Source organism: Aptenodytes patagonicus, chromosome 12 (genome assembly GCF_965638725.1).
Source record: "Aptenodytes patagonicus chromosome 12, bAptPat1.pri.cur, whole genome shotgun sequence".
Classification (NCBI taxonomy): Eukaryota; Metazoa; Chordata; class Aves; order Sphenisciformes; family Spheniscidae; genus Aptenodytes; species Aptenodytes patagonicus.
In genome coordinates, this window is record NC_134960.1 from 12,566,242 (window position 1) to 12,577,712 (window position 11,471).

Sequence of the window (11,471 nt, forward strand, 5' to 3'; positions counted from 1 at the left end):
GCTTCACAAGGCAGCTCTCCAGGAGGAGCCCTAACCCTCCTCCTGTCCCTGGGGATGGGCAAAGCTCAATGTGTGCAGCTGGGTCCAAAACCTGCAGGTGGAAGTTGCACAGAGGATGCCAAAAATAAACCCACAGAGTCCAGGCTGGAGCTGTGTGTGACAAGGGGGCTCAGAAAGCCACTTTCTCATCCAGACTTTCCACTAAACCCACAACTTTCCATGTGCCCTGCTCCAGGAGACCTCATTTGACACAATGTGAGCTCAGTGCAGAGGGGAGAGGGGCACCAGGCAGGAGGCCTCTGTTTCCTAAAATAGCCCTGACAGGTGCCCTTAATATCCTGGCTCCAGTGTGACACCACTGAGCGAGGGCCATTAGAGATCCCAAAATGGATTTCATCTCATTGAGTCTAACCAGATGTAACCCTGGACTTCTGGGTCACTTTTATTTGTCCATCTTCTACGAGGCATAGAAACATGCCCATGCGCACACAGCAATCATCCTACTGCTAATGCACATAGCGTTGGGCTGGGGCAAGCGTGCGGTGTGTCCCCATCCCAACGCAGGCACACTGCCCATCCTTCCTGATCAGGGAGCCCCAGGAAATCCTGGTCTCTGCTGCTGCCTGCAATGGACCGATCTTGCTGAGTTGCAATCTGTTTTCCCTCTGCTGCTTCTCATAGGGTTTCTGTGCTTTGTCAGGTCAGGGATTTTTTTACTGAATCTTTGATTTCACATCTTCTTTTTAAACTGTCACTAACAAGTAGCAACTCAGCAATTTCACTGTTGTGTTCTCTTCTTGTTTTTCCTTTCTTAACTTGTGTGGTTGTGCTGTCTCACTTAAAGACAAGATGAGAAATAAATACAACGACAGCTCTCAGTAAAACTATGCCCTGGTTCACCATAGCTATTGCCCCAAATATGTGCAGCGATTGTATCCTGCTGGTCCTACATGGAAACATGTTCCTCCTTCAGATTTAAGTCTGGATGTTTCCTCTGGAGGCTGGGACTCTGTGAGGGATGGACAGTGTTTGGATGGATGGACTGCTGATGAACTATTGGAAGGCAAAACTGCACAGTGCATGGCACTGGGGTTTGGGGGATTTCTTCCCAGCACTGCCAAGAATGTTGCTGTTTGCAACATAAACTAAATCACCTCATTCTGCATTTTCTCTTCTGACTTCCTCTGTAAAGGCATGAAGTTCTCTCCAGGACAAGCACCAGGTTCTGTAACTGTTATTCTCCCTATCCGAGGGAGCCCTAGGGATGCCATCCACAGATAGGTAATTTGCAATCGTCTGCCTTCCCTGGGACCTGTTCTGTCCCCTGTCCTCCAGCCTGTGGTTTCTGGGCACAGTCGGCTCAGCCTGCTGGACCTGCAGGAGCTGCTCTGCTTATGATGGCTGTAGGGGAGAGGGCCCCGGAGATGTTGGTGGGGCATGCAATATATCTGTTTTCTGATTAAGCAGGAAGATGTGAATCCTTCAGAGATGAAAGTTTTTATTAAAAGGCAAGAGGGTAATTCTTCATTTGCAAAATGACATGATGTTCCACAAGGCAAAAAAAAAAAAAGACAAGCAATGTAACTGAAAACAACCCACCCAACCTCAAAACGGTAAATCCAATCAAGCTTTCCTGTTAAATGCACACTTTGAAGAACATTGTATTTAATCATTAACAGTGCTGAATCGATATGAATAATCTGAAGCTACTCCGAGCAGCAGGGGCAGTTTATGTTTACAAAGAGATGAATATTGATGCAGCCATTGCAAGTGCAGCCCGAATGCTGCAAAGCCCACTCCCGCCACGGCCCATACAAGGGGGTGGTGACAGAGGACATGGGCCACTGGGGAAGGGTCCCCACAGCCTGTCAGCTGAATGCAGGGAGAAAAAGTGCACTGAAAATATATAGGAGGCTGTTCTTTGCCAAATGTAGACCCAGGCTGCGCCATTGTGTAGGAGAGCCCAACACACAGGTTGTTTTCTATTCCTCTTCCCGCTGCTGCTCTAGCTAATAACAGACATCACGTTCACACCACCATGCAGGACCAAATGATGCTCTCCCTATCCTTCTGCAGGCTCAGCTCCAAGATCAGGCAGTTACCTCATCTGGACCTGCTGCCCACCCCATGGTGGCAAGGAGGTAACTCAAGGCAGACTTTGACCTGCTGACTTGTCCTGGTGGGACTGTGCAGTGAGCAAGATGACAAGTTTACTCTCACAATTTAAGTTGCCTTCGCAGGTTTAGAGTATCCCAACTGCCTTCAGCCCTATCTTTTCACTGACAAAAGGAAAGTCCCAGGGTATTAGTGATGCAATCTGCCTTGAATCATTTGGTAGAGAGCAGTGGTGGGTGGGTGTTGGTGTGTGAATCACAGAACTCATAGCTGCAGCTCTCGCTTAACAGGAAACTGCTTAAGTTTTTGTTTAGTTTTGTTTGCTGTCCTATTTTTCCTTTTTTTCCTGGCTATTTGACAGTGGTTATTCATTAGAGCGTTTTTTATTTGGATATTTTGAGAGGCCTGTTGCCTTTGGCTCTGGGGTGCCAATAATTTTTTAATGAATTCTCATGAATTTCCCCCAGATGGAAATGAACAAAAGAGCCGGAGGAGTGGGCGTGATTTCCAGTTTCTGGGAGTGCTTTACAAACAACTTAGATGATTAAAAAGGCGAGGGTGCTCTATTAATAACAGGTTTTGTCAGGATTCAGCCAATTAATTGCAAAGAAAAATGAGCCATTTTGTTAAAGAAGCCACTTGAACTTCCTGCTCTGTTCAGCTTCTCTTTGGCTTCACCGTGCCTTACGGCTTCGGCGTCTAATTCGAAGGGTGTTAATGGGGGGAGCAGAAGAGCCCTCCAATTCCGACGTGGGCTTTGCGGAGGAATGACTGTCGTTACCACCATGCTGCAGCCTGCCAGCTCCTCCTTCCCATGGAGCAGCTTTTGTGAATGTTTTTTGGAAATACATGTAAGTAGACAAAGAGCTGCATCAGCAGAGGGCAGATGTGGGTGACCGCCGCGATTAAGAGCTCACCTCGGTACTACTGGAAGGAAAGTGTGGTTCAGCCCTCTCCGGCGGCAGCCACCCCCCGAGCCATGACCCCGCTGGCAGACCACAACAGGCATGATTGCCATCTCTCCCTGGGCTGAAGAAGCATCGCCTGCCATCCACAGGGAGGAGGTTGCACTGGTGGGAGAAGGTGCCGCTATGGGATAACCAAAGGGGAGATAAAATGCACTGAAAATGTGTAGGAGGCTGTTCTCTGCACAACTGGCAGCGCTCCCTGCCTGCACCCCATGGATGCAGGTATCCGCTGCCAAGGCTGCGCCGGGTACCATGTTCATGATGTGAGCAGTTCAGAGCTGCTGATGACTTCCAAGAGTTTTCCACCACAGTCCCCAGATCCCTTCCCTCTCTAATACGGTGCATGGCTACGGCGTTGCCCTGCTGCCTTGCAGTACGTGGGGACCGGAGCCAACCGTTTTCTGTCCTGACTTCCGTGATTTCTTTGATTTCCTTTCCTCTGCACAGTTCCTTCCCCTCAGCATTTCAGACTTGGGAAAAAAAAAACAAAAACCAAAAAACATGTTGCCTAATGAAAAGAGTAAAATAAATAAATAAGTCTTACTCGACATCATTAACTTGGCACAGCTTGGGCAATTTCATTCTCCCACACAGACATCTCCCAGTCAGCCACTGTCAGTGCCTGCAGCGGAGAGTGAAGATGGATTTGTGCAAAAAAAAAACCCTCAGAAAACTTGTGGTTTTATTTCTGAGGATTGAAATGGACTCACTTTTTATACTGGTTTTCAAATTCTTTATCCATATTTTTCCAAATGCTCTACCCCCCAAAATTAACCAACGTGTTACAATGCAAGAAGTCAAGTTTGAATTTAGCTAGCACTTCCCGGTGTTTCTGTTTCTAAAAAAAGGTATCAGAAAAGAAAAAGAAAGTGCCTTTGGACAAATCATTAACATAAAAATGATTGGTGACTTGCAACTGGTGGTCTAATCATATATCTTTTGTGAAAATAGAATATTTGTATGGCTTTTCTCCAGTCTGAAATAGTTAAGAACAGTATTGATCTGGGAGGACAAAAAAATAACAAAAGTCTAAATGACAATTGGCAGCTATTTGAAATAAAACTTTTCTAGCTCTCTAATCTCACAATCGGCAATCATACAAGTAAGCTTCATTAACTGGGGGGAAAAAAGAAATAAAACATACAGCTTCAAAGAGAAAGTGAATTGAGTAATCAAAGTGTGCGCCTCTATACTGGCTTATGGGTTATAAAATAGAAGAAGTGACAAAAGGAGAACATTTACAAAAACTGCATTTTGCTGATTGTCGAGGGAGATGTTAAAGACTCACTTTGCAGAAACAAAAGGAGGTCTATCAATTTAGCACACTAAAAAGAAGCTTATAAAGGTGGTTTCCATTGCCTGTAGTTCACTATTCTGCAACTTTTCCTTTCCTCTGCCTACCTTACTGCATGGATGCAGTGTAGTCCCACTTATCAGGGCATTTACCCACGTTCCCCCTGTCTTTACAGCTTTCATCATGTTTTCTCCTAGCCCTCGGTGCTCTGGTTAGGATGCTGCCTTGCTTTTTCTGCAGGTGCTGCTCATGCAGGCTGTATGTTGCATCCCGTACACCAAAGTCCTTAGCAATGCAGTCAGCAAAACTTGATGCTCTTCCTGCAAGTTCCTTTGTGTAGACAATGTAGAAGATAAATGCATGCGAACGACATCATCTTCGGTGCTAAAAGCCTCCAGAATGGTTGTCCACCTCCTCCTGGTCTTTCCCAGGAAGGTGCCGGCGTGTTGGCACACCACGGTGATCAGCCCCAGTGCCCGAGTACCCCCAGCTTTGCAGTAGCTGGTCCACGTTGCCTCGGGTTCCCTGGCTCCCGCGGTGGGCACTGGCCGCCTGCCACCGGGCAGCAGTTGTGGCCCAGGAATTCAGCCGGAGATCTGTCCATCACATGGTGCTCCGCTCCATCCCCTTCTCCTGCCAGGACGCTGGGGAGGTACCCCAGCCTGTAGGCATGGCCCTTGGCGGACCCCCTCTCCTGGCTGAGAAGGCCATGTCTCTCCTCCGTGTTCATCAATGTTTCACATGGTGCCCAGCCTGAAAAAGGTTTCTGAGCCAATACTGCTAACAAGGGCCCTGTCGTGAATCACCCACCACCTAGACCTGGGACGTCAGCTATCAAATTAATTTAATTAGTAGTTACTGCTGGCTTTCAAGAGCCATTTGTGCACTGAACATGCCGCAGTGGCCACACAGCCATCTGGCTGAGCCTCAACCTGCAGCCCGTCTCCCGGAGAAATGCGGGCAGGGTGAGAACAACAAACTCTCCATGCTGTGGCCTTGGCATCGTGCAGGATAACACAGAGGAAAAGTTGCTTGCAAAAAAGAAATTAAAATTAACCATGCCTGTCCTCTCATGCCACATTGGCAGTGGCACCTGGGGTCTCAATACACAGCCGGTGAAGCTGGTAAGGAATCAGGCATGAGAAGGGGATGGAGAGAATGAGCACTGAGAACAGGGACACATGCAGTGGGGAGAAGGAACAGGGGGTCTCGGTGACCTCCCAGAGATGAGGGACTGAGCCCGCTCCCAGTTTTGGCTTGGTTTCCATTGGTCCCTGATCAACCACCCGCTCTTGCCCTCTCCAGTGTGTTGCACACCCGGAGAGGTGCCAGGGCTGGGAAACACCAGGGCATCTTGGGCAATGTGCACCTGGGGAGCTGGGGTGCCAGGCTGGGGGAGGCCAGCGGTGCCCAAAAACCTCTCGCCTGCACACAGCAGACAGTGAATAAGCAGGATATTGCATTCAGTAGGTCCCGCCTGAAGATAAAATCGCTGGTTAGTTTGCACTGTAATCTGCACCTTGTTTAAAGGCTGTCAGCAGACTGCTGGTCTGACCGCCCCGTTCCTGCTGCCCTCCCCTTGTTATACTTGTTGGTTAAATAAATGTCTATTTTTGTGCTCAGTTTCTGCTTGTTCACCACGTACTTGCAGGGAAATAAAGAGCTGTGTTTATACCAAATGGGTTTATTGAAGTATCAGAAAGCACAAATCAATTTACAAATGAAGTTATATGGTACCCCAGGAATCAAAACTGACAAACACAGAGGTTTGCTGTTAAATTAATAGCAAGCAATGCAGACCATAAAATTAGTCAGGTACAATATACTCCCTAAAATTTAGAGCTTACAGGCATACTGCTCAATTTCAGAACTAAATAACCAGCAGAGGGGGTTTAAAAATCAATATTGCAGGCCACATGGCAAAGCAAACTCCAGAAAGCACTGTATGCATTTTCAATGGAGGACTTACTCCTGCCTTCCCGTTTCCCCCTCGAGCCTGGGACAGCACTGATGTATGCAATGCCCATGGCGTGGGCTGCAGAAGGAGAGCACTGGTAGAACTTTCAGGTCTTTCACTTTTCAAATTGATTTGGGCAGAGCAAATTCAGCGCTGCCTGCTCTGCCTCTTGGGCAGAGGCTGAGGACTTCCTCATGTCCTCCTCCAGCACCGGTGGGGCCAAGAGTCAGTACTTCCCTGGCTGGTTGTGGTACGGGGCTGAGAGTGTGCATCACTGCAGAGCTGGGGAAATGCCATTTGTTCGGTAAAAAAATTGATAGAAGAGATCAGGTTGGCAGAGAGGGCTCACGGCAAAACAGGAGCAGAGCAGTCATCACCCACCGCATGACTAACAGGCATCTCGGCTTCCCCAGGGCAGTGTCAACCAGCGGTTGCCGTAAAAATGATGCAATGCTGGAAATCACCCTCAAAAGCTGGAGGATAGCCCCCAGGCAGCCGGAGTATACCAGCACAGGACACTCTCCAGAGATGCTCCCTTCACCCTGCTCTGCAGTGAGGAGAGTCCCTGCTGAAAGCTGGGGCCATGGCACGCTGCTGATAGTCACCCTTAGCCACAAGGTGCCCTCTGGGCACGGTGCAGCAGCAAGGTGCTGTGCTAAGCATATTTTCCCACTAATAGAGCTGGCGTGGCGTGGCACAAGCATCTGCCTGCGCTCCGTGTTCATCCTGAACGACAGGAACAAGATGCCCAAAGTGTGGCTTTCACAAAGGGCAGCACCTTGGGCTTTGCTTTCTGAGCTCATTTGACATTTTCACACGTTTTGTAGGGCTTCTCTGACTTAGAATCATAGAATCATAGAATCACTGAGGTTGGAAAAGACCTCTAAGATCATCGAGTCCAACCATCGACCCAACACCACCATGCCCACTAAGCCATGTCCCTAAGCACCTCATCTACACGGCTTTTAAATACATCCAGGGATGGGGACTCAATTACTTCCCTGGGCAGCCTGGTCCAATGTTTAACCACTCTTTCAGTAAAGACATTTTTCCTCACGTCCAAACTAAACCTCCCCTGGCGCAACTTGAGGCCATTTCCTCTCGTCCTATCGCTTGTTACTTGGGAGAAGAGACCAACACCCACCTCGCTACAACCTCCTTTCAGGGAGTTGTAGAGAGCGATGAGGTCTCCCCTCAGCCTCCTTTTCTCCAGGCTAAACAACCCCAGTTCCCTCAGCCGCTCCTCATCAGACTTGTTCTCCAGACCCCTCACCAGCCTCGTTGCCCTTCTCTGGACACGCTCCAGCACCTCGACGTCCTTCTTGTAGTGAGGGGCCCAAAACTGAACACAGTATTCGAGGTGCGGCCTCACCAGGGCCGAGTACAGGGGCACGATCGCTTCCCTGCTCCTGCTGGCCACACTCTTTCTGATACAGGCCAGGATGCCATTGGCCTTCTTGGCTGCCTGGGCACACTGCCGGCTCATGTTCAGCCGGCTGTCGACCAGCACCCCCAGGCCCTTTTCCACCAGGCAGCTTTCCAGCCACTCTTCCCCAAGTCTGTAGCGCTGCATGGGGTTGTTGTGGCCGAAATGCAGGACCCGGCACTTGGCCTTGTTGAACCTCATACAATTGGCCTCGGCCCATCGATCCAGCCTGTCCAGGTCCCTCTGCAGAGCCTTCCTACCCTCGAGCAGATCAACTCTCCCGCCCAACTTGGTGTCATCTGCAAACTTACTGAGGGTGCACTCGATCCCCTCATCCAGATCATTGATAAAGATATTGAACAAGACCGGCCCCAGTACTGAGCCCTGGGGAACACCGCTCGTGACCGGCCGCCAACTGGGTTGAACTCCATTCACCACAACTCTCTGGGCCCGGCCAGCCAGCCAGTTTTTTACCCAGCACAGAGTACACCTGTCTAAGCCAGGTGTCTAAGTGACTTCTGCCGCTTGCTCTTCTGTCCTCTAGTTAACTAACGAGACATATGATCATGTCCTCCTCTGGCGCAGGTGGGGCCAAGAGTCGGTGTTTCCTTGGCTGGTTGTGGTACGGGGCTGAGAGTGTGCATGGCTGCAGAGCCATGACATGCACGAGAAATGACAGGGCCACCGAGTACTCCAGTGTGGCATTCCCCTCGGGTGCCCTGCGAAGCAGCAGGCATGGGGCAAGCCTTCTGAGAGAATGTGATAATACACACTGAAATATGAGCACTTTTTAAAGTGAGCATAATGCATGCCTCGTTAGAGACTCAAGGCACTTGAACCCTGGGATGCTCCTGCCTCCCCGAGCGCCCGGCGCTGCAGACATTGGTAGGAGGGGTGGGAGAAGATCGCTGGCTTCTCTGGGAGTCTGCCTCTGTTCAAGGCAGTGTGACACATACTTTGTTAAAGCCACCGTAGAGCTATCGTGAGCGCTCGTATCTCGAGGATGTGGGCTAAAACTCTCCTGGAATGTTCCAGGCCTTGAGCAAATAAAGCTATTATACGTATATTAAGTTACAGGTATCTAATGTTAATCTCTTTGGTTTTCATTGCCTCTTGTTTATGAAACTAAATACAATGATGCATAGTAATAATTAAAGATTGGCTGACGAGCAGGAAATCAATCCACGTCTCCTGGGCAGTCACTGAATATCAGTCATTTTTTTGAAATCTGTTGTTTTTTATAAACATGCAATTATTGTCTTACTAAAACTGAATTAACAAATTCGGCTGATGTATGCCTGTATGTAAAGCAGCTCTGGTGGGGGCCAATGATTTCTACAGGCTCCAGCTTGGTCTTCTCTCTGGAAGAAGTCCAGGGCAACCCAGTACAGCCCTGCTTCGGAGCAGCCAGTGCTCCTTGCCATGGTAACCCTTTTCTGCCTGGCCACGTGCAGCCTTTCCACCTGCCGGCCCCCGCTCTTGTTTTTCTCAGGCAACCTCTGAGTTTTAGACGCTGTCCCTCACAAACCCATCCTCCGGGCCAATCCACTGGGTGCAGACCCCAGCCTTCCCGTGAAAGCCTGCCTGCACCCTAAAAAAATGCAGAAAACGCATAGCCTTTTCAGAGCAAACCTGTCTGTATTGATCTTGTGAAAGAGAACAAATTAAGCAGAGGGAGGGCTATCCCAGGAGCTGCCTGTCTGAATGTTTCGTTTCACGATGAACCAAGTAAGCCAATGCCCCGGTATCGCTCGTGCTGCTCCCGCTGCCCCCATCCGGCACGGCAGGAGGGAGGCAGCTCCAGGTGGAGGTAGCTGAGGCACAGACACCCCAGCCCTGCTCCGGCAGCAGGCAGACTGACCAAGGGGCTGTGGGAAATCTCCTCTCACAGACTCGAACTTCCCAGATTGGGTTTAAAATCTATTTCATTATTTCTTTGGCGGTCTCAAACCGCTGAGAGCTGATGCCTCCGCGGGGGTGGGAAGTACAGTCATGGCCAGGATTGTTCACAGGTCACTGAGCAACGATAAAGACTTTGTGGCTACTCATGGCATGTCCCTGGGAGCTGCGATCACAGCCCTACGAGCCTGGTGCGGCCGATCTGTCACAGAACAAGAGCCAAGAAACTGGTGTACAAACTGTCCTTCTCCCTCTGAAACCATCCCCATGCACAGCCTCATCAGCAATCTCCCTCCGTGTCCTGCTCCTCCTCTGCTGCTGCCCCTGTACCCCCAGCCCAACGATCTCAGCCAGCTCTTCCCAGCACACCGAGGAACATTCCCACCCACAGAGAGCAGCTGAAGGAGATACTGGCTACCCGCCCCGAGAGAGACCCCGGCTGGCTCCAGGCGCGGGGCTCCCACGCGGCCGCAGTTGCCTGCTCAGATTCACCTACTGTACCCAGACTTGCGTTGCTCCTTGGCTGTCTGAATGTGCCTGTGGGTGATGCTTGCCTCGTGTCAGCACTTGTTTTCATTCTTCTAAAAATGTGAAGTGGCTTTAGCCATCTTCGTAAGTACAAAGCAGACATCTGTACCCAGGCGTCCCTCTCACCACTTCCCCTGGTGCTTTTTCATCTGCCCGTGTAAATGGCTTCCCTTGTTGTACCTTGTCTTACATGACATCGTAAAAGCTTCAGGACAGGGGCTGAGTTTTGCAGTATAAACATATCATCTTGCCTAACTTAAAGGCAGCCAGAGAAGAGTCATGTCTATTAATCTGTGGAACTGAATATTGAACACATTTAGTCATAGAATAGAACTATACAATAATATATGGGAGCAGTATCAAAACCAGCAAGTGTAATGCCTATCTGAACTGCAAAATTCAGCCAGTTTTGGAGAGAAGTTCTCTCTCCTCTCCTTAAAAAGCTCTCTTGGCACATATATGACACTTACAACTCATGCCGAGGTGCACTCTATGTATAAGAAAATAAAAAGGGTCTGGCAACCTGGACTTGTAGTAACAGATTAAAGAAACTCAATCTATTTTCTTTGAAAATGAGAAGACAGATGGGTAACTTGATTACAGACTATAAATGCCAGCTCAGAAGAAGCTTTGTGATGATAAGAAGGTCTTCAACTGAGTAGCAGATCCAGAGCCTGGAAATTGAAATTAGACAAATTCAGAATAGGAAGCAGGGTAAGTAATTAAATAGCAGAACAGCGTGCACAGGGATGGAGTGATTCACTATTACTTGCAGGCTTTGAAAATCAGGACTGGATGTCTTTCTAAAAGGCTAAACCAGGAGATCCAGGGCCAACAGGGGAACGTGTGTTAGCGTCCTGGGGAGCCCAGAATGATAACTTTCAGAATTAATATTGATCAAAACTTGAATAATGAGAAAAGATTTAGGATTGTAAAAGGTGCTATGAGGGAAATAGCTGAGGCTGTAATCCAGTGGTTGTTGGAGCACCACCTGCCTTCAAGACCTTTGAAAACTCCGCCTTGCAGCAGGGAAACACTGTGGATCAGTCACAGTGTGATGCACAGTCTGCACGTGTCCGCAGCTGATCGGAGCCTGAAGAACATCTCCTGAAGCAGCTGTACCTTGTTTTGGGCTGCAGTTCAGTGCCTGCTGCTTTCAGATCCATAACAAAGCCCATCTCTAACAGTATTAGCACACAAATATGCATAAATTACAGCATTCATCCCAGCACACACTACAGTCCATTGAGGCTGGCCCTTGCTTGCTCACAGGGTGAGGCTCTG